The sequence below is a fragment of the Ischnura elegans genome (assembly GCF_921293095.1).
Source record: "Ischnura elegans chromosome 13 unlocalized genomic scaffold, ioIscEleg1.1 SUPER_13_unloc_1, whole genome shotgun sequence".
NCBI lineage: Eukaryota > Metazoa > Arthropoda > Insecta > Odonata > Coenagrionidae > Ischnura > Ischnura elegans.
Window position 1 is genome coordinate 7,692,273 of NW_025791657.1, and position 22,634 is coordinate 7,714,906.

At 37.8% G+C, this 22,634-nt stretch overlaps 2 long non-coding RNA genes across 3 annotated transcripts; one reads left to right on the top strand and one right to left on the bottom strand.

Moving 5' to 3' along the window:
• Nucleotides 1-2,411: 2,411 nt before the first annotated feature.
• LOC124172415 lies at nucleotides 2,412-4,775 on the bottom strand. The gene is made up of 2 exons (XR_006868155.1): nucleotides 4,282-4,775; nucleotides 2,412-3,012 (listed from the first exon to the last, which is right to left on the bottom strand). It is a non-coding gene; the product is annotated as an uncharacterized LOC124172415 (long non-coding RNA).
• Nucleotides 4,776-12,521: 7,746 nt separating this feature from the next.
• Nucleotides 12,522-22,063, top strand: LOC124172407. Of its 2 annotated transcripts, none has more exons than XR_006868145.1 (4): nucleotides 12,522-12,874; nucleotides 15,676-15,967; nucleotides 20,019-20,239; nucleotides 21,169-22,063. It is a non-coding gene; the product is annotated as an uncharacterized LOC124172407 (long non-coding RNA). The 2 variants fall into 2 exon arrangements; XR_006868146.1 differs by having other exon boundaries at nucleotides 20,029-20,239.
• Nucleotides 22,064-22,634: the final 571 nt, after the last annotated feature.

Consider the following 22,634-nt stretch of genomic DNA (forward strand, 5'->3'; position numbering starts at 1 on the left):
TTGTATTTTGCCTTAATTTTTGCTATTTACCTATCCTTTCATAACTCCTGATAATATTTGTTTGTTTGATATGAATAATTGTCGCATAGGAATATTTTGTTGTAATTTTGTTAATTTTCAAAAGAATTTGAAGTAAGTACAAAAGATGCGGACGTTGATACAATTTGTAAACATTCTTACATATTGGCTGTATTCTAATTAAAGCAATAATAATTTTGTTCACATAAATTAACAAATTGCATTACCTGGCTAAATAATTTTATACGTTACTTCGTTTCAATATTTTATATGAATTGAATTTTGATTATTTGATGGAAAAACCGGCCGCGAGTCTTGCGATTTGCCTGCTTTTGAGCTAATGGAAATGATTTGATGATTAGGGTTTTTTACATTTGTTATAACGATCAAATAGTATTCTAAGTTGTTAATAATGATTCTGAAAAGTATTTTTGAAGAATTTTATCTCAATCACTGGCTCTTTCAAGTGGGAAAATTCTGAATAATCTTCAAGTCTATAAATTCCAAATTTGCCTGGGAAATGCTGTATCTTTTCGGAAATCGAGGGTGGACCTGTAGTTTGTTCAAATAAGGAAGGATGGGTAAGAGATTTGGCATGGATCGAGGGCCCAACGATAACCGCGTACCTGCCGTCAGCCAAAAATTACCCGGGGTCCAGTCGATCACGCTCGATATAATGAGTCACGAATCGCACTCCACTCGGAAAAATTATCTCATAAAGTAAGCGTGATATGTAATTTTTTATTATATCTTTGATTTCTACGTGTAATTTCATGAAGAAAGAGTCTCTATACGACGGAGCTACGTCCATTAGTTATGTAACACTTACATAGTGGTTTTTTTTGCAACCGCTAAGTGTTGCATAACTACTTGACATAGCTCCGTCCTGTTTACACTCTTTTTTCATGAAATTAAATGTAGAAATCAAAACTGTAAAAAAATACAAATTACGCTTATTTATATGCAGTAATATTTCAGAGTGGAGTGCAATTCATGACTAATTATAGCAAAAGCGGTCTACCAGACCCCGGCTATTGTTTGGCGGATGGCAGGTAGGAAGCTATGGTTGGACCTCGAGCGGTGCCTAATCTCTTACCCGCCTTCCCTGTTTGGATAGACTATATCGGAAAATCTGGACTACTCCTTCCGTTGTTTATTTCTCACGCACAAGAACCCCCTACACGGGTTCTTACTCACGCCATTCATTGTGCCCTAGTATGTCATGTTATGACCGACTATCTCGAATTTTCGTCATGACTCACGCCAGGCTTGGGGAAGGACAGGGTATGGCAAATACCGCAGCAAAAAGTGTGAAAACCCCCCTACGCACCCAAGACTGGAAGCAATAAAAAGGTTTCACAAATGAAGCGGCGGTAGACGAAGGGGGAAAGATTCTCTTTCCTCTGTACGCAGCTGAGTCAGGGTCATTCGGATTTCGGAAATGTTTTGGGCTTAGGCCGGAAAGGATCTGGGTGAAGGTCTTCCCTACTCTCTTTGCTGAGAGGTTTACCCTGCAATAAATCCTTTTGTTCTGGCGGTCTCTGTATCCCAGTAACAGAGAAGTTTGCTCTCCATTCGGCAATTCAAATATGAATTTTTACTTCTCTAAACAAGATTTGTCTTCGTTACTTTGTGCATGCAGACATCACGATAGTTACCACAAAAATTCCCTGCGAAATCCTCGCTATTATTGATCAATATTCATATGCTCCTTTGGAATAGTTGCATTTTGATCAACTCTCTAGCAGACTCAAGGTGTCAACAAGAGGGACCCGCGTGAAGAGAGACACCACATCCAAACTAGCCATGAAGTCGGTAGGATCTAAACAAGATGATAGAAGTATATACCATCATCTATAAAAAAGCTTGTAAATAAAGGCTAACTTAGGAAGATAATAACAAAAAATAAAGCAGTGCCGCTGCGGCGCTGTAAATCCAACGACGTAAACTAAGTTCGTTAATCCATATTAGGGATAATATAGTAGTGTAAGACCCCCAATGCTCTAAGGGGTGTCGCCGATCCATTGGCAGGGATTTTTGGAAGGAACCTCATAGACTACGGATAGATTACAGTAGTTAAAGGTCTACCGTATTCATCACATTGGCGCTGGATTCAGGTATTCCGAAAAGGTTATCCCTCCCTTCCATCTCCAAAGCTTGCAAAGAAGAGGGTAAAGGTGGACGGAGGAAAAACGGTTGACGGACATTGGTGGTGCTTTAGTGGGTACGGTTGATCCCCGGTGCAGAACACGCTTGGAAATCCAAAATGCACTTCTTCTCCAGGTCCTTCAGATCTTTGGGGGAGGCATACGGGGGCAGGGAGGCCAATATTCCTACTTTGTAACATTGCTCAAATTGAGCGTTGTGAGAGGAAGCATGTTTGGCGACTGTACGCAAGTAAGGACGAGAGGAAACGCTATTGCAAGAGGAGCGATGGCCATTCATTCGGGTGCTTAGGGATTTGGTGGATGAGCCGATGTAAAAAGCGGGGCATATCTGGCACATTAGTATGTACACAATGTTTTTCGTCTCGCAAGAAAGGTCTGATACAGAGGGTAGAGTCGAGGTGACGAATTTATCGGGAAGCGGTTTGGTAATGCGGATGCGACATGTTTTGCATCTTGCACGGTTGCAGGTTGAGGGCTATAGTTTGATATATATATTATGTTTGGATAATGATTTCGTTCTAGTAAAGATGCTTGCTAGATTTGGTGGTCTTTTAAAGAAATTCACGTCTTCCATCGTGCCCAGTAGCTCTTAATGCTGGAGCATTGAACAAGTGAACACAGCAGCAAAGAATTTCTCCTTCACGAGTTACTCAGTTATGCTAAAAAAAAGGGTCACTCGCCTGTTTTGCGAAACAATGAATTAATTATTTGAAAGTTTGTTGGACTTAGCAGACGGGAAGTTGCCAATGGAAACAAGGCGTGGCGGCGATGGTCAGTGAGCAGTAATACACAATCTAAGAGCAAGCACTGAAGCACGGAATACTGCCTGCAAAGAAACAGAATGAAAACCGAGTTATAGCATAAAAAATTGTCAATATTTGTGCTTGAACTACAAAACAAAAAAAGCGTGACTTGAAACTTAAGTAAAAACATCTCGATTGCTACGCAAAGTAGAAGTTAGAGAAAAATTCTCTATAGTGGAATTTATCATATGGCATCAAACGCAATAGTCGTTATTGCAATGAAATAACAAACCTTCAGTCTACTGAAACTATATGGCTACGCAAAAAGACCTCTGGGACGGTTTAAAACGCGCGAAGGAAGCGAGTACCTATTTTGATACGCAACAAAGAACAATAGGGAAAGTTTTACTTGGTTTTTATTCACTATTCAGTCTCACGATAATTCTGATTACTGCCTGTAAAAAAAGCAAAATACTCGAGTTTGAGGAGCTCTAGCGTCTAAACAAAGCAATCGATTTCAATGCTATAGAATGCATACAAAAGAGAATTTAGTTCTACGTTATATCATGTACTTTAAAAATTCTTCGGCTAAGTAGTATTTCCTGTACTTAATTTTTTCTCAAAAAAGTACCCGTTTTTTGCGCGTTAAATCAAGTTTCCCAAATTTGAGCGCTTGGCATTCCCGTAGTTTTCGTTCCTATAACTTGCATTTTTAATATAACGAAGCCACATCTATTGCTAGCAGTCTGACGAAAACAAATTGTTTATACCACAAAGATTAACGGTGTTGTTGTAAACAACGCAAACCTCTGTTAACTTCGAAACCAGTGAGTCAATCGAAAATTGATTGGTACTGTTGTCTTCCGTAGAATGTTAGTAATGTTTATACGTAGATCATACACGTTAAATGTCAGCAGTATATTCAATATCTTTTTATATTTATTTCTGTTTTTAGCTCTTGTTGTCGCCTTCTCCCTGCCGGACGAGGATGGCCAAAACAAAGCAACAGAAAAGAGAAAGTCTCTCGAAGTCATACGCACGTACGCCCATAGAAACATCTAGATAAATAATAAGTGATACTGACGTTATTATTGATATTTAATATACATTTTATATGTGCTTGCATTACTAACCTAACTAGTAATAGATGTGGCTTCTTCATATCAAAATTACCTAGCAAAATTACTTTTCAATTAGCATACTGGCCACACGCAACGCATTTAACCTTTTCGCCGCATGTGAGGAGAAGTTTCCGGAGATTGGACAGCAGTGAAAGGGTTAAAGCAATGTAGTCACGCAATAATGGATAATTCAACGAAAAGCATAAATTAAATCCATTCTCGCCTACTTACCAAATGAGTTAGGTGCAAGCATCGTAGGATGAGGGACTCTGTTCTGTCTTCCCCCTTTTTCCACCTCACGCCACCCACCGCCCACGCGCCGCCAAGTCCGCAGTAAATGATCCTACCTTCACTGATGGTATTGATATACATAGACAATTTGGTTGAAAGAAGTACTCAACCCTTCCTAGACTTTGCTATTCCTTATATGGAGAAGGCAATACTGAAACTTAAAATAAATAACTTCTGTTACTGACATGGGTAAATTTTTATAATCCTATTAAGCAAACCTATTTATTTATTTCCTTTCTAAAATCGCAGAAATGTCAATCAAACTTGATGGTATATATGGGGAAACAATTTGTCCGTAGCAGCTAGCAGAGATATTCTCATTATGTGGGTTAGGGAGAGGCTTTTATACCCAGAGAGAGCGGGCTTATCTTATCTTTTGTGCAATTTAAAAAAATCGGAGGTTAAGATATTGCCATTTGAAGATACCGCCAGCTATCACCTGGGCGAAAATGAGTAGGATTCTTTCAACTCACATTCAAGGATAAGAAGGATAGATATCCCTTTTTATCTTTTTATTTGGATTATTAGCGATGTTTTTTTTTTTATAATATTGAGGTATGTGATCACGAAATTGAGTTGAAGTTAATGCATTTTGATGAAGAGAATGAAGCTAAACAGTAGCGTGTCACGCAATTACCCCTATGGAAGACGCTGTGGGGGTAGTGTAGGGGTGCTAACACTTTCAAATGAATTATTCGCTTTGTCCTGGGAGTTTTGACTAAACTTATCATCAATAATATCAATGGACGTTTGCACTTAAAGGTTTTGTCCTTCGTGTTCTCTAACATTACTATTATACATGTTAGATACTCGTTCAAATTTCCATAAAGCTAGAAAATTCTATTATTTCTAACTGTTAATTATTATATAAGAGTTAATTCTTGAAAATAAAAAGGAATATTTGGTTTAGCTCTTCAAGAGGCCGAGTAATGAAATACCTAAAAATATATTTATTTTTCATTTTATTTTACCTCATAAGATGCTAACTAAGGCAATCGATAATATTGGCACTAAAAAATTATGCAGGGAAAAAAGGGAGAAATTGAATAGTGAGAGGTTTGTGGCAGTTTAAATTTCTCCCTCTTATTTAAGTTTTTAGCACTTGATTTTCTCACATGTATGAGAGGCAATAGCTGTATTTCCTCCTAAAATGGCACCTGGATCACATAGCTGCTTGTGAGTTAAAAAGAGGATATTAGACTTCACACCAAATTGGGAAACTTATGTTAGATATTTTATCATAAAATTTCTATTACTTTAATTATGACTTTCACTCGCTGTAAGGACTGATGAAAATGCATGTTATTTTGGTTTATAACTGATGATTTTAATCACATTTAATTGTTCTGAAGACCTAATAATACATGCGAATTACTAACTGGCCCTTACGGAAGGTTTGGGACATCATACATGTGGGCCTTCCATGAGCTATTATTTTTTTAAGTTCTATTTAAAAGGCATTTTAATTTTTAGAAGCAGGTAACCATGCCTAATAAGTAATCCAGAATGGTAATAGTGAAAAAAATCCACTTGAATTCCATGAAGATTCAAGATCCTTTAACATCGTTGATATAATTTTTAATAAAAATTACAAAGATTCCGATATCTTTCAATTTTGGTAGGAAAGTACTTTATCAGTCACACGAGTGTGTAGCAAAATAAAATTTTTTCTGCAGACAGTAATACTGTAACATGGCGACGTCAGAACCTGCTGGCTGAGCATGTAGAAAAATTGGTTTTTCTGGTTGAGAATTTGAAAGGACCAAATATTGCATGACTCATATACGTAGTATGTAATCTTTATTATAGCTGTGGGGGTGACTATAATCACGGCTCTCCCTTGTAGTTGGGATACATATATGACGTAGATAGTCGACATATTACTTGGGGTTAATTAATTTTGAGTGTGCCTATGGAACTATTCAAGACACATTCATTACCATTCATCTCCTACTACATACATCTGACATAAACGTCAACTATCCTAACAAGAGCGTACCCAGGATCAACACTATGGGGGGGCAAGGCATGGTTGGTGAAGTTGTTGGTAATATTTAAGCATGGAAAAGGTGAATGAAATCAACATTTTAAGGAAACTTCAACGGCTCTTTATTAGTTATTAAATTTATTTTCTTGATAAATATTATTTTCCTCAAAGACATTGGCGATTTTTGCTTCCGGGGGGAGGCAGCTGCCCCCTCCTGCCCCTCGCTGGGTACGCCCATAAATCCTCATTATATTTTTCTTCTTACACTAGGCTAAACATTCATCATAGAAAATTGGATTAGAATATATTGTAGTAGAATAGGGAAGGGATTTCGTCTGGACCAGGTGATTTATTTGGACCGAGCGATTTCAATATATTTTCTATTCCGTGCGTACTTATGTCAATAGGCGGAATCTTTCGTATGTAGAGGTTGTCAACGGTCTCGGTTGAGTTCTCGGAAGGCTCGGAGAACACTTTCTTGAAGTAGGAATTTAATAAATTGGCTTTATCGCAACTGTTTGTGAACACATCTCCATTGTCGTTTCTCAGCGAATATTCGGTAGATCGTTTACCTTGAACTTCCCTAACATATGACCAAAATGCTTTTGGGTTATCCCGTAACTGCTCTACTAGCGTTTTTCTTTTAAAATTCGTGAATGCATTCCTGAACGCTCGGAATTTGGCAGCCATCAATCTTAGTATTGTTTACCAGAGAGGATGATAGGTGACGCAATACATTTATCAATAGAGAGAAGAAAAAAGAGATGGGTTTCTCCACTCATAAAGGCATTCACCCTCAATAAAATATTACAGACACGGTATCATGACTTCTGGGGAAAAATTATGAATCCTTCCTTCCAATCTCCCTATAACCTGTTAAACACAGTCTCCAAGTTTCTGAGGGCTTTTCTAGTCGCAGACTCCTGCCACCAAACATAAAGAAAGGAACAATGATGCAGTTGCTTTTTCACTATCGGTAGATTACAACTAGGCATAGGCGGATCCAGGGGGGGCACGGGGGCACGTGCCCCCCCCCTCCAGACCCTTAAAAATGTGCTAGATTTTTACGGTCCCATTATCATTTCGTTCGTTTTGTATGACGAGGTATCCGTGTGCCCCCCTGAACAAAATCCTGGATACAGCCTTGCTTGTGCCCCTCCCAGAAAGAAATCCTGGATCCGCCCTTGCAACTAGGCAACAGGGCTTTTCGATCCTAGACGCTGCCGCTGTCTTCGTGAATCATTACTTCAGTTAAATAGGTTCCCTCTTCATTGTCGTTTCACCTTCTTTCATGGCCTCACTATTGATGTGCTCGTTGTTTATGACTTTTTAATTGAATAAAAGGTAGTGCATGACTCACAAGTGTTGCTATTAATGTATTCTATTTATACCCTTCGTTCCTTCTGGCATATTCATCATAAAGTTTGACCTTTTGTTCATTATTCGTACTAAAAATATCTTGCAAAGCGGGCAATATTTGTTTTGATGGCAGTAAGTTGAATAATTCATCTTAGTCAAACAGTGGAGTTAACTCAAGAGAATGTTTTTTTGCGATGGTTTACTTTCATCGTGGATTATTTATTTATTTATATCACACCAAAAACAGCACTAAGGCTTTATAAACAAAAAAACTTATGAAATATAATTAGTAAACATGTAAAAAAATAATATCATAAATGACAACCATTTTCAATGAACATACAAAGGTCTGTGGTGAAAATATTTCTCGCAAGAGCAACGGAGTTCACTTTTGTGGAGCAAAGAAGCGTATAATCCAGCGTTGCCGAATTTCTTGTGGGGAAAGGATTACACTGGTTGAGTCCAAGTCCATTCACGAAATGTTCGAGGAAAAACTCGTCCATTGGATTGAGTGGGGAACCAAATGACGAAGAGGTCCAGTCGATTGATAAATTAAAATCCCCAAACAGTAGCACATCACCTAATACACGGGCACGTAGCACTGATTGAAAAAAAGCCTCGAGCGATGACATTTCTGCTTTAGGTGGGCGATGGAAACGACCAACGAACACTTTTGTGCTGTAGTCACTGGTGTGGCTCGAAGGGACATGGATTTGAGTCCATAGAATTTCACGGTTGGTCTCAAAATCGGACCTTCGGGTTGCAGGATACTCTAAATCGATGGGCAATAAAACACCGCCCCCACGGGAGCCCCGATCACGCCGAAAAATTTGGTGCGTGAAAAAAAAAGCCAATTCACTATCAAAAACGTTCGCGTTTGGCCATGTCCCACTAAAAGCAATCAACTTGAACGAGGAAAGTTCGGAGACGTGACACGTCACATCCGAAAGCTTATTTTGTAGGCTTCTAACATTTTATAGCATGAGCTACATACTGGGCCGTGGTTAACGTTCACGTCACTGGCAAGAAGAATGAGGAGGACGACGCGCTTTCAAGCTGGGGCGATGCGGCCTCTGTTGCCGCGAGAGGTCCCAGTGGTGACGGGCGCACGGCAATAGGGTGGTTTCCTATTATTTTTCCATTGCCTAAATCGAAAGATTATTACTCTTGGAATACTTATTTCACGCTTTTAGATTTTTAAATGACGATATCTCTTTTTCGCGATTAAATGAAAAGTGAAAAATTTCAAGCGCGCGAAAACGCGACGCGTAAGTAGGAATGATGGGAAAAGTCCGTGTGACGCATTTCTGCTTCCCCCTCCCGCCTTGTGAGGTGACCTTGATCGAGGCTCTGAGCGCTGATAGGACGCAGGATGCTAGCGGGTAGCTGAGTACCTTGCTGGCTGGTAGTGCTTGGCTTAAAAAAGGTTTATTAATACCTTATCAAACGAAGAAAACTTTCCGATCTTAGCCAGTATTAATAGGTGATTATTAAAACATATTTCCCTGAGCTCTGCGCCTCATGCATGCATTGGTAACCTCAGACGATGTATAACTCCTATCCTCTCGTGGAGAAACTAGGTCCCTGTTACGTTACGTGGAGTGGAATCGCATGGGCACCAATCTGGCCTTTTTCAAATGAGGATAAAATTTGACCCTTACCATTCGTCTAAACCGGTATTTCCAAAACCAAATAATTTGTGTATTATGAATGCACTAATGGTGGGTAACGAATCGCAATCAATGCCTTTCGTTTTCTTTGATGAAGGAAACTACCCTTTTTTTGTGGGTTGGAAGACCGGTGACAGCGTAGCCTTATTAGATCGTAGAGGTTGATAGTTCTCCGCTCAATTTTTTTCTCCGACTCCTAACAAAGGGCACGTGACTGATTATTGGCTTGGAGCTGCTTGGGCATGATAGACTTAGCGGACGCCGGTCATCATATTTCTTGCATTAAGTCCCGTATATTAAGTGCGATGTAGAGGTAAATGTGACGCTAGTCAAATACGGTATTCAATGTTGCCTATGCAGGCAGCACTCGCAGAGTGTGTTCCCAAGTATTTTCTCCTGGGTAAAATATTTCATATCATATACGTTTCACTGTAAGAATGAAATGACATTCCGTAATTTATTATACATTGGACCAATGTTTTTATTATCATAAATGTGTTTCAGTAATATGTCTAAATGGAAGTTAATTGTGTGAATTCTTTAAAATGGTTGTTTTGCAAACATTCCTATTCACCTGAATTCCTTTTAAGCTCGGGATTACGACATAGGTTAATCAGGATCTTCGAAAAGCGTCCGTCACACGAACAAAGATATTTATTGATTGATCAAAGCCATTTGCCATTTTTCTTTGCAATCTCATCATTGTATGCTATACATTTTCATTATTTTGCGCACTTCTTGGAAGAAAATAAAAAAATGCTTCTTTGTTAATCACTTTTTCCTGGTAAATAACGTCACTGGCTGATATGGCCTGGTATATTTTGTGTATCATTCATCTCCGAGATATCGTTTATGATTTCCTACTTGCAGTAATCAAATATCACTTGTCTCGCCATACCTACCAATAATAAAAGTGGATGAGGAAGATAATATTATGGACCCTTATCGGCGACATGTACTGCATACCGTCCTGGAGAAGTTCTTCCTCTGAGGAACTTATTTTTATACCTATATCTGCCTACCTATAACCCAATAGGGCGTTTTATTTCGATGCATAGGAGGATATCTCGCATAATTGGGAATTATCAATTAAAACTATCAATTTTATTGATTAAACTGATTCATCTGGGGCTTTAAACTTTTCTTTAAGTTTATAGTTAAATAAGCATGGAGTCTATAAACCTCGAGTAAGTGTTTCACATGGAAAAATTGCTACATTTGAGTGAAATTAATATGGTGTTAGTAAAGACGAGATGAAGACTGTTATTTCGTCAGAAGTCGGCTCAATGAACGATCAGCGTTTGAAATTATACTTTGTTTATTAGTGTTGGTGCAGTATTAACGGATATATCGGATGCGTAATTACAGCAAAAGAAATTTCAGTAATTATGTTAAGGATCTATACCGATGGAATAGTAACATAATACCCTTTACTTAAAAAATTCCAGGGTTGTGGTTATGTCACGTGTGTTACAAGGATGTATAGAAGCATGGATCAATAATATCTTTCTGATATTTTTGTGATAACCAGGAATAGAAAAAGACTAGAAATTCATAATTAGTTAATTGAGATAAACTTAAAATGAATTCATCTAAGCCTGTATTTTATGGCTCACGTGTATCCATAAATCCACAAACTTCTTCGCTATCCGTCTCTCATCATAAATTAGAATTTTTCAATTCTTTCCATAAAAATATTATTTAAATCTTTTTCACCTATGATTCATTGGTGTGGCAAAAGCATTGCTTGAGCATAATCGTTTGCTAGTATAATCAATCTATACAACGATAAACAAAAAGTACACCTCTCCACGCAGCAACAGCATTGAAACACTTGAATATGGTAAAACTGTTGCAGAGGAAAGGGAACAATAAGACAAAATTCGACACCTATTGGAGGATTTCCTTGCACGCAGCTGATTGTCTAAATTATCTTGCGCGTATCTGCCTATGGAGTTCCATGTGGAAAGGTCGTTTAAAATCCATACGGGAAATGATAGATGCAGGATCATCCACTATAACAGGGAGTAGGCGGAGACACTGCCGTCCACCGTGCTGTAACTGCAGGTCATGAGAATGCGGCAGGGCTTCTCATTGCATGCGGAGCAAATCCAGATGGTGATTCTACATCTCGACCTTTTGTTAAAGAACGGATTCCGTAGGTACATGAGAAACTACAGTCACAAGTTAGTCATAATTCACCAGAAAAACATGATGTTGTATACCTCCTTTTCCCAGTGCATGGACGAGAGACGACAAAGTGAGAGAAATTAGCTACTTTTCCCTCGTTAGACCGCATTTGGAATACGCTGCCAGTGTTTGGGACCCTCATGAAAAAGGCTTAATAACAGAGTTAGAGCGCGTGCAAAGAAGAGCTGCCAGGTATGTGAAAGGTCGTTACGATAGTCTTGTTAGTGTAACTGACCTCTTACATAAACTCGGATGGGAATCTCTGTCGGACCGTAGATTGAAAAATAGACTAAACCTTTTAGATAAATTCAAGAGCAGTGTCTTTTCTGACGAAGTTAACCATATCTTGCGGACGCCAACGTACTACGGAAGATCAGATCATATAAATAAAATAAGAGAGATGGATTGCAGAACAGACAGATTCCGAATGTCATTTTTTCCACGATCAATAAGAGATTGTAACGGCAGCAATAGAACTCGTAAATAGATTGCATGACTTGTAGTGTAGCCTACTAACCTATGTAAAACTTATTGCATGTTTATTAATTCAATTATTATTTCTAACAGCATATAGTATTATAGTTTGTTATTATACGTGACGTTTTTTGGACGGTGTGGCGTGCATGTGGGATCCAAATGCATGCTGTATGCTGGTGATTGATCACCTACTGCCAAACACCCTAGAGGTGGCTCGCAGGGTATTATGTAGATGTAGATGTGTGCATGTTGGAATCCAATTGCACGCTGCATGCTGGTGATTGATGATTCCCTGCCAAACACCCTAGAGGTGGCTCGCAGGTTATTATGTAGATGTAGATAATATAATCTGGGACATGTATACTGGGGGGAGGTTTTGGCGACACCGTGGATAACCATGGCAGTTAAACGGGAGAGGGGATGTGTTGATAAGACGAGAGGGAGAATATCTGGCGACCGGAGGCATGGGTCCACTGCCGCCACCGTCGGGGGAACTTAACACTAGAATGCGCATAATGGCTGCGCCGAGACAGCTCTCTTTCGTTCACTCTAACTATCTCACTCCCAGTTTGACGTCGCCGCTGGAGGATCTATCCCACATGCCACCATATCCAACACTTATCGAGTGGAGTCCTACCTTCTATAGGAGTATATAAACATCATTGTGCCCAGTGTCCAGCCGGAATTCAGGACTTAAGGACAAGGAGACAGGAAAACTGCCATACGGTCACTCAATCTATACCGATTGCCACCAAAGATCCGTGTGCCCAAAGATGATGTGAAGGGAAAGATTGTGAGATCCGAGAAAGGGGAAATACGGGCGGCGGGTCTCGAATTTCGTCCCTTTACGGTGAGTATCGCAAACTACGTGTCCGCCGACTTTGGGTACGTAACAATGGATAAAAATGATTTGAACAATTGTTTAAACTATCGTCCAACTGAGTGTGTTGTGAGGATTTTCTTGCTCATTTGGATTAATTTTCCAACACCTAATCTGGGTGAAAACGATCTCAAATATTGGTGCTTTCCCTTTATGCTGCAGTGTTACTCATGATAAAATATAAACTGCAAATGATTAATTCAACACTTTTAAATAATACTCCACTACCAAATATAGTTTCAACATTCATGTCATATTCATTAACTTTCAAAATGATATACAGCTTTGTAACGAAGATCGTAAGTAAAATGTTATGATAGACTGTGGAATTTCAATTTTTGAACATTTTCCATACCTATATCTCTTTTATATCTCTTCTCCAATAAGACAAGGATGAAACAACTTCTTACGTTTAAAAATCAGAGAAGTGATTTTTGTTCAATTGAATTGAACGAAATATTGAATCATTGTTTTCATATGAGAGAAGTAACATTAAGCATATTGGTGTGGGTGACGCCAAAATAGCATGTCGCTAATTTTTTTTGATCGATCTTTCGAATTTTTCAAAACTATAATATCCTGGTGGCGTCATTGATTTTAGACATGTTTCTTTTAGAAGGCGGACTCACGTTTTAACTTAAACAGAACTTAATTTGGCAAAATACTTGTAAAAACAAAGCGTAAATTTCTTGTAAAAACACCTACGAAAGTTGAAAAATTCCTACTCTAAAGGGCCAGGACCAGAAAGGGATAATGCCTATTACATTGACTTGCTAACGAATACACGGGGGAAATAAGATAAAAATACGTGGGAGTTATCGAATAACCAAATGTTTTAAAAACTAGTCCTCTAGACTCGATCTTACATTCCGTGAATACGTAAACGAGATACAATAAACGAATGGGTTTGCATTTTAAATTCATCACCTACAACACGCTGCACTTCCATGTACAATATCATTGCTTCGTTTCATTAGAAACAATTATTGGAAGAGAAAGGGATCCTCTGTAAGTACGATGATTGTGCGTCCGACCATATGTGAATGGTTTAATGGTAGAATGCGTGTATTAATGAAGCCATAGAGTGGCTGAAACCGGTTTTGCTACGCACCGACATTGGGATTGATTGATAGATTGGAATAAATTTTCCTGTGGAAGTTTTAATTTCTTTGCGTTTTTCTGAAATTTACTGAATTTCGTTAGAGTTGTTTCCCTTTCCATAACATTCACGAAAAAGGTGAATGAATCAGGCATAATTAACAATGATATTTCTTTCTTTTGCACTTATGATCCGGAGTCGTACTACCTATTTATCACCTATTTTTATCTGTTCATTATTAATTACAGTGAGTTTTTATAACACCAGCATGTTCTAGAATTAAAAATAAGACGAGTTTTTAAAACAACTCTTCATTAAATCATAATTATAAATCGGGTTTCTAACTTCTTGCTCCTCTTCCCTTTAGAAAATTGTAGTTACAAACCAACTCCAGAACTCATTTGCAAGGAAAAATTTACATTGCCCCTTGGATTGAGGAAACTTTTTCAAACGTATTTTACGCTGACTTGCGGGAAAAATTTTAAGTTTTTGAACATTGATTGACTATATATGGCAGTTTTTCGAAAACTTTATTGCTTCCCGGGTAGTATTGAATTTCTGGAAAAAGTATAACAACCCACAACATTGCTCTATCATTAAGGGTTTCTAGGAGTAAATAAAAAAATGCATGGGAGTTAGACTCAATAATGATCTATAGTGGAATAAACGTACTCGGCAAATGACAGGTATGGTATAATTTATAAACATTTATACCATCTTTTTCAATGGAAATCCTCTAAAATAACAATAAATGTTCCATAAAATAGGCCTTCAAAGCAAATGAACGCTATCTTCGTAACAGTATTGCTTTTTATACTAAGCTCTTATCAGCTTCAATCTATGACTTTAATATGCAGTTATTCAAGCCAAAATAAATTTTATGGGTTTCTACTTTTATTAAATTTAAGAATTTATATATAATGTAGATTAGTCCTGGTTTGGAAGCAGAAATGTAACAAATTTATTCACAGCGTTTTAAGTACCATTATCTTGTTCGAAGGTCTTTTTTACCTTCCTGAACAAAACTTAAAAGGCAACAGTTGTCTTTGAAACTGGTGAATCATGAAAACATAAAAGAGTTTACGACATGTTTGAACTACACCAATCATTATAGAACTGTTTGTAAGATAGCTTTTCAGAGAGTGACCTTAACTAGTAGTCACTTCTTTCCACTCTCAACTTCATATGAAATTTCCACATCATCTTCCATATGAAATTTTTTTGTAGCAATAATGCCTCTAGATTCCAGAATAACTGTTAAATCCATAGACCGTGCGTATTTCTATCTGTCTTACTCTTGAAGGACTTTATATTGTGTTTTTCTTTCTCTTACTGAAGCTTCAATGATTTTGTGCTCAGGGAAGACTATTATTTTCTCACCTAAATATGCCTGCTATCTTATGAATTCCCCGATAATTTTAATGATATAGACTCTTTTTTTCTCAACACCTAACTAGTTTACTTGGTAGTTCAACTGGCTTTCCTAGCTTCATAAATTAAACTTGCGATAAAGGAGCTACTTGTGACATGCTCCCGATTAATTCAGCATTTTCCTTCCCTGCTTGCATGTTATTGACTGAAAGTTCATGGAGAAGGTGATTACGAGAATACGAATTCTTCTAGGAACTGATTTTCACATGCATAATTTAATAAGGTTTATTTTACTTTACAGATTTGGCCCAAACCCAGTACTCTCCTAATGGCAGTGGGTAATAATTCCTTAAATATGTCCATGTTCCAGACATTCTCGTCCATAAATTGAAAAATGAGGTCTACAGCATCGTCTTCATATGGTGAACTGTAACCTATTGGCGGTCGTAGTTTCCTGTGAGCATATGGAAACCTCTCTTTAATCAATGATTGAGATGTAGAGTCAGCATCTGGATTTGCTCCTGATGAAATGAGAAGCTCCACTACATTCTTATGACCTGCAGTTACAGCTAGGTGGAGAGCAGTGTCTCTACGTATGTATTCGGTATTTCATGGTGATACTGCATGAATTTCAAATGACCATCCCCCCTTACATACGTCTTTCCCCTTGGAACTCAAAAGGCCGTTTTACACGGGGCACGGAATAGGGTGCTTTCCTATAATTTTTTTATTGCCCAAATTTAAAGATTATTACTCCTGGAGTGTTTATTTCACCCTTTTAGATTTTTAAATGACGATATCTACTTTTCGCGATTAAACGAAAAGTGAAAATTTTCAAGCGCTCGAAAACGCGACGCGTGAGTATGAATGCCGGAAAATTTATCCGTACCACGTATTTCTGGTCCCCGGTGCCGCCCTGTGAGGTGACCTTGAGGCGAGGCTTAGCGCTGATACGTCGCAGGCTGCCAGCGGGTAGCTGAGGACCCTGCTGGCTGGTAGCGCTTGGCTTAAATAAGGATTATTAATACCTTATCAAACGAAGGAAGCATTGCGACCTTACAAAATTTTAATAAGTGATTATCATGAGATGTTTCCCTGTGCTCTGCGCCTCGTGCATGCATTGGTAACCTCAGACGATGTATAACTCCTATCTTCTACTATAGAAACTAGGTCCCTGTGACGTCACGTGGAGTGGCATCGCATGGGCGCCAATCTGACCCTTTTCAAATGAGGATAAAAATGGACCATTGCCATTCGTCTAAACCGGTATGTCTAAAACCAAATAATTTGTATATTATGTATACACTTATGGTGGGTAACGAATCGCAATCAATGCCTTTCGTTTTATTTGATGAAGGAAACTACCCTATTGCAAGGGTTACAATTGAATTAATTTCTAAATTGGCGTGGGATTGCGCGAATGCATGAACGAAATTAGAACAGGGGCAATTTGGCCATCTCACGTCCACGCATTTTCTTATGTGTTCAAGCAATTCACCGCTTTACACGACGCCATTTTGATCGCGCCTTCGTACACATGTCAGATTCTTCAAGTACGTGCCCCGTGCAAAACGGCCTTAAAAGAAACTACGTGTAAATGAATCCTTCCACAACCGTCCTTGGTGTTTCATTTTCCTCCTCCATCTGTCAACAGCTTCGCCGTATTAGAATGTACCAATTTACTTGCAGCGTGGAGAGTTGTATTTTTTCGTTTATTTTTGTGTCGATTGGCTAATGTTGTGTCCAATGCTCGACCATAACTTTTGCCACATCAGTGAATTATACTCTGGAAGAAGATTCTAACATTAATTTTACAAACTGAAATGAAAAAGTCCATTCTATAATGGAAGATGTGTATTCCAGAAGTCAATGGATAAATAGGTGCCGGAGGATGCAAGCTTAAAAATATGCCTTTTATTTTATCTCAATTAATTTATAGTGTTTTTCTGGTTTATTCTACTCCTGCATATCACTATAAATTCAGTAAGACATAATTGGTCAATGCGGCTATACAACCTTGTATTACACATTTCATGTCACAACAACCACCCTTCAAAATTTTTTAGTAAAAACTACTATATAATTAATTGATTAGTTTCGATCCCTAGCATCATTATATAAAGATCTTTCAATATTATTCCGCATTTTCTACATTAAACTGAACTTGAAGTGATAAATGATGTATCATTTCAAACGTAAAAATCAACATTGATTTAGGGGATTTAGAGGATTTAAACATCGGCTTTTGACGAAAAATACATTCTCAATCTCTTTGTTCACTGTTTATTTATTGACTTGATTACAAAGTTACGATTTCACCAAGTCAGACACTCACTCCAGCTGTATTCACTCCATACTTTTTTAAATTCTTAACTTTAAAAAATGTTTAAAAATCCATTTAGTCTATAGCATGATCACAATAACGTAATATTAGATGGAAAAAATACTAAAAATGAAATCTATGAAGTAAAAAGAACGTTAAACGTTCTCTAAGACAGATATCATGTGTAAGAATTTTCCAGAAATATATTGAGACCCGTTTTTTCGTAAGGACGGTAGCATGCTGCATTTTCCAGAGTTTCTACTTTCCGTAATATTTACATTTGTGGACAAAAAGTTACAGACGAAAACAATGTTGCTTCAAATATTGTCTTTAACCCTTTCACTGCGCAAATAATCTGAAATAGGCTACTTAGGGTTCCTGGAGGCCACTTAAGGGCAATAAAAATAGGAAGAGGAGTAAAAGATGTCCGCATGACATCTACTTGTCAAAGGATGAACTTCTGAGCACCTATGGACTCAAAAAGTACAAGCACAGTTTAAATCGTCAGTAGACAATGAGAGCAGTCTGCTAAGGCGATCGCTTATAGACGATGGGAGCAAGTTAAGGGTTAAAGAAGTTTTGTAAATTGCGTGCCTTTACTCAGTAACAGAAGTCTTGATTGTTCCTACTGATACATAACTCACATACCAATATTGAATTCGTGTTTTGTATATTTGTGCAAGGAAAGTAGTACGCATAAGGACAGAGCCCTATGAAACACCTTCTATTCCATTTACAATCCACTTACTCCGTTTTCCTAACATCCTTATTCCAATGACAGCGAGAAAGTGCGAATTTTTCGCACGTGTTACCATGTCAATCCTTCAAATTCTTCCATGATTTTTGTTATGAATCCTTCAAGCATGTTGATAATTTTTGATCTCGCTATCTTTGCCGAAACGTTGAGGAATGATCCATGATCTAGCTTACCAATTATCCATTTAGGGTCAGCTCTTTGAAGCTTTTGCTTGATACTTTTAACTGAATTTAATGTTGAGGCCATAAGCATCGCTGCTTGTGCTGATGGCTCGTAATTATGTAACTCTACTCTTTCTTGAAGCTTTATTCCACACAATCTGAGAGATTGGTTATCCATTTTGTTCCATGAGCTCTTTAATCACTTTGTAATATAGGTAAAAGAATTTGAGAAAACGGGAGAGAAATATTTAACCCTTAGACTGCGGGAACGTTATTAAACGTCTTTTATGCTCAATGCGGCAAAAAGTTTTCAGGCACTTAATTGCTTCTCAACCACCTCTTATGCTTTTTAACTAATTACAGAGATTGCTAATCTGGCTTAACTTTCCAGGCCATCCATCATGGCAGGGGGTGCCCCCATCGTACCGCCCATTTTGAATTACATCCTTCCCACTCTACGCTGCTAATTAATCTCTGCTACGTGTCCCCAATATTATCATCCCCATCAACTATTATCACTTGTAGGTATAGCGAGACATGTGACATTTGATCACTGCAAAGAGTAAATCATTAACGATATCTCGGAGATGGATGATATGGAAAAGATGCCAGGCAATATCAGCCGGTAAAGTAATTTATCGATAAAAGGTGATGGCCAAACACGAAATTTTTTATTGTTTTCGAGAAATTAAGATATTAAAATGAAGAGCATGCAATGATAAGATTACCAAGAAGAAACACAAAAGGCTTTGATCAATCGGTAGATATCTTTGTTCATTAGGTAGATGTTTTTGAAGTTTCTGATAAACTGATCTCGATCCTAGAATGCATAAAGGTCCATAGGAATGTTTGCGAAACGATTCGTTGATAAAATTATTTTTCGATCATACAATGAATTACCAGCAAGACATATTACTCAGACGCATGGTTGATGACAAATTAATATCGCCCTGAGTTAAATATTTTTTAAGAATTATCATTTAATTATTTTGGTGGGTCGTGAATTACTGACATATTTTACGCAAAGGAAAACACTTTGAAACCTAAAGTAGGAGTACTGCCTGAATTATCAGAAAGACATATCACTCAGACACATAATTGATACCAAAAATATCGCCTTAAGTTAAATATATTACGGATTATCATTTTATTTTTTTGGTAGATCGTGAATAACTGGCATATTTTAGCGTCAAGCGTCTATATTCATCTAGTGGAAAAGTTTCACCTAAAAATATTTCTGTGCATTATGTTTCTTTTCTGCATGTTCCCAAAAATGCAGCGCTTGCGATAAACGGGCTAAGCCGCGGCTGCATACATTCGGATTGCAGATATTGCACTGTATTGAAAGATTGATATCTGAAAAGCTGTATTGTAAACCAATACCAATAAATATGTTCCTCTAGGTTGTCATAGCCATTGCAGATGGAAATAAAACGGAGCTTCAATCTTTCACATCTGTAACATCGGAGCGACCCGAAAGAGCAGTACCTCCGTCAGCACAAGATGAACTACTTACATCCATAAAAAAACAATTCATTCGACGACGTCAAGCGTCTCCTTCCAGAAGCGGACCCAGTGTGGCCACCCAGATTATGGAGCATGCCTCTACATTGCTGCAAAGAAGGTGAGCTTTAAAAAGGAATTTACATAAATAAAAGACCCAAAAAAACTGGAACTAATGTTAAGGAGGGATAATTCATATTAAAGAGTAGTTTTCTCTTGAAAAATAAAAGGTTGGTCGTCTATTAAGTGAAAAATGACTCCGTTCATTACATGTCATTTTAACCGTAGTGAAAAGAAATATTTTATTTTAGCATAATTCATAACTTAGCTCATGACAAAACTCTGAAAGCATATTCTTAAGGATAGTAAAGCATACTCCTCTTTTTCATTCACCACTGCAAAATAATTACAATACTGTACAGTAGTACTAATAAAATATTATGTGGAAAAAGCAATGTTCTTGATTCTTGTATTCGTGCTATTATGGATTTCCACCAAGTTACGCCCTCTATGATTAATTACCTAAATGTTTATCGCTCAAGGGAGTAACATTGTACATTCATGCGACAAAGATCTTCAGGGGAATCTATCAACAATACCCTACTGCTTTCACCGTGATAAATAGGTTTACAAAAGAAGGCCAGAAAATCATACTTACCTGAAACTTTGGGCTGCGAGAGCTCACGATTTTCACTGCCAGCAAATCCAGAAGAGACCTTCTGTGTAGGAAGCACCCACTGCCACGAGCGCTCGTTTGATAGAGTTAAGCCTCTTAGCGATAAATGTTTATTGCTACCTTAATTGTGAGGAAAAGTGCATAAGTGCAAGATATCCTGGTAGCAAAAAATATTTTAGTTAAATTTCGCAGTCAGGGGACAACCTAAAAGGTCATGATGTTAAGCCTACATATTTTGACTCACATGTAAACATTAATGCTCAATTTCAAATTTCTGAAATTTCCTTCCGTCAGTATTACCCTTATTGAATGAAATGTTGCGAGTAATAATAATTCGCATAATTTTTAATTCAGTATTTACGTGTTTTCCGCAGGGTTTAATTGATGTGGCAAAAGTATTGATCGAACATAAGGCCAACGTTACTGGATACAATGTCACACGCAAAAATACACCTCTCCACGCGGTTGTGAGCTGGGACACTGGAATATGGTGAAGCGGTTGATAAATGAAGGAGGAAAATGGAACACCAAGGACGCGCATGGGAGAATACCTTTACAATTAGCTGCCAACGGACCTCCAATGGGAAAGACGAATGGAAAGGGTAATTTAAAATCCTCAGAGATGTTGATAAGGGCTAAACACTCAATAGATGCCAAAGACAGACAAAGAAAAACTGTCCTCCAACTCGCTGTAACTACAGGTCATCAGAATGCAGCAGAGCTTCTGATTTCATCCGGAGCAGATTTAGACGCTGACTCTACATCTCGATCACTGATTAAAGAGAATATTCCAGGTATATATGAGGAACTGCCACCACCAGGGAGTGACAATTCACGGGAAGACTATGATGTTGAAGTATTCCTCTTCGATTGTGAGTATGAATGAGACTTGGATATATTTAAGACATAATTACCCACTGGCGTCAGGAATGGACTGGATATTAGCCAAACAAATGATGGCAAGTACACCTTATTACAGTACGCATGTGAAAATGAGGGCACAGAAGACTTCTTAAGTGCCCTTCTGGATTCAGGCGTTTCCCCTAATGCCACATCGTGTGGGAATAAGGATCAACCTTTAATTTTTGCGGCTTACCAAGGTAACACTAATGTTCTAAGTCTACTTGTTGATCACTATTGCACTGTCTTATCAGTCAGGGATGAAACTGCTGAAACTGCTTTGCACAAGACCGCAAAATTGGAAAAGATTGAATATGAAGGAAGAAATTATCAGGAATGCTGCGACATCCTTACCGAAGCCATCGAAAAGGTGAATGGTGAAAAAGCAAAGAAGAATCAATTAGATGTCCTTTCCATAGATGGTAATGGAAATTTTGAATTATGCTGTGTAAAACCTTGATATCGGTGGCGTAAAAGTGGATGAAATTATGGCAGCTTTGCTTCGTGCAGGGTCTCATTTCAGAATTAAAATATTTAGATTTCCTGTTAAGATAATGAATAATTTATCAATGGCTTCTAAGGAGCAATTGGTGAAGCACCTCATGATGAAGATTTTAATTGTTAGAGTTTCATTAAAAATGATTATTCATTGTGCTAATTTTCCTTAAGCTTTTCCAACATCCACAATCAACTATGTAAATATTTTTATGGTAATTATTATGATTGTATTCAACATTTTAATGCTGCTTACTAATAAAATCAACTTTTTACGGGGTGATATCTTGGTAAATCATATAGAATGATAGAAAAAGATATCGTTCTGCCCACTTTTTTATTTTGACAGCTTACAACACGTGTTTCGATTGCTACACAATCATTATTTGCTAGATCCGTTTTGCAACCGTACCATTACATTGAATTGACCCCGACCCAGTTGCAT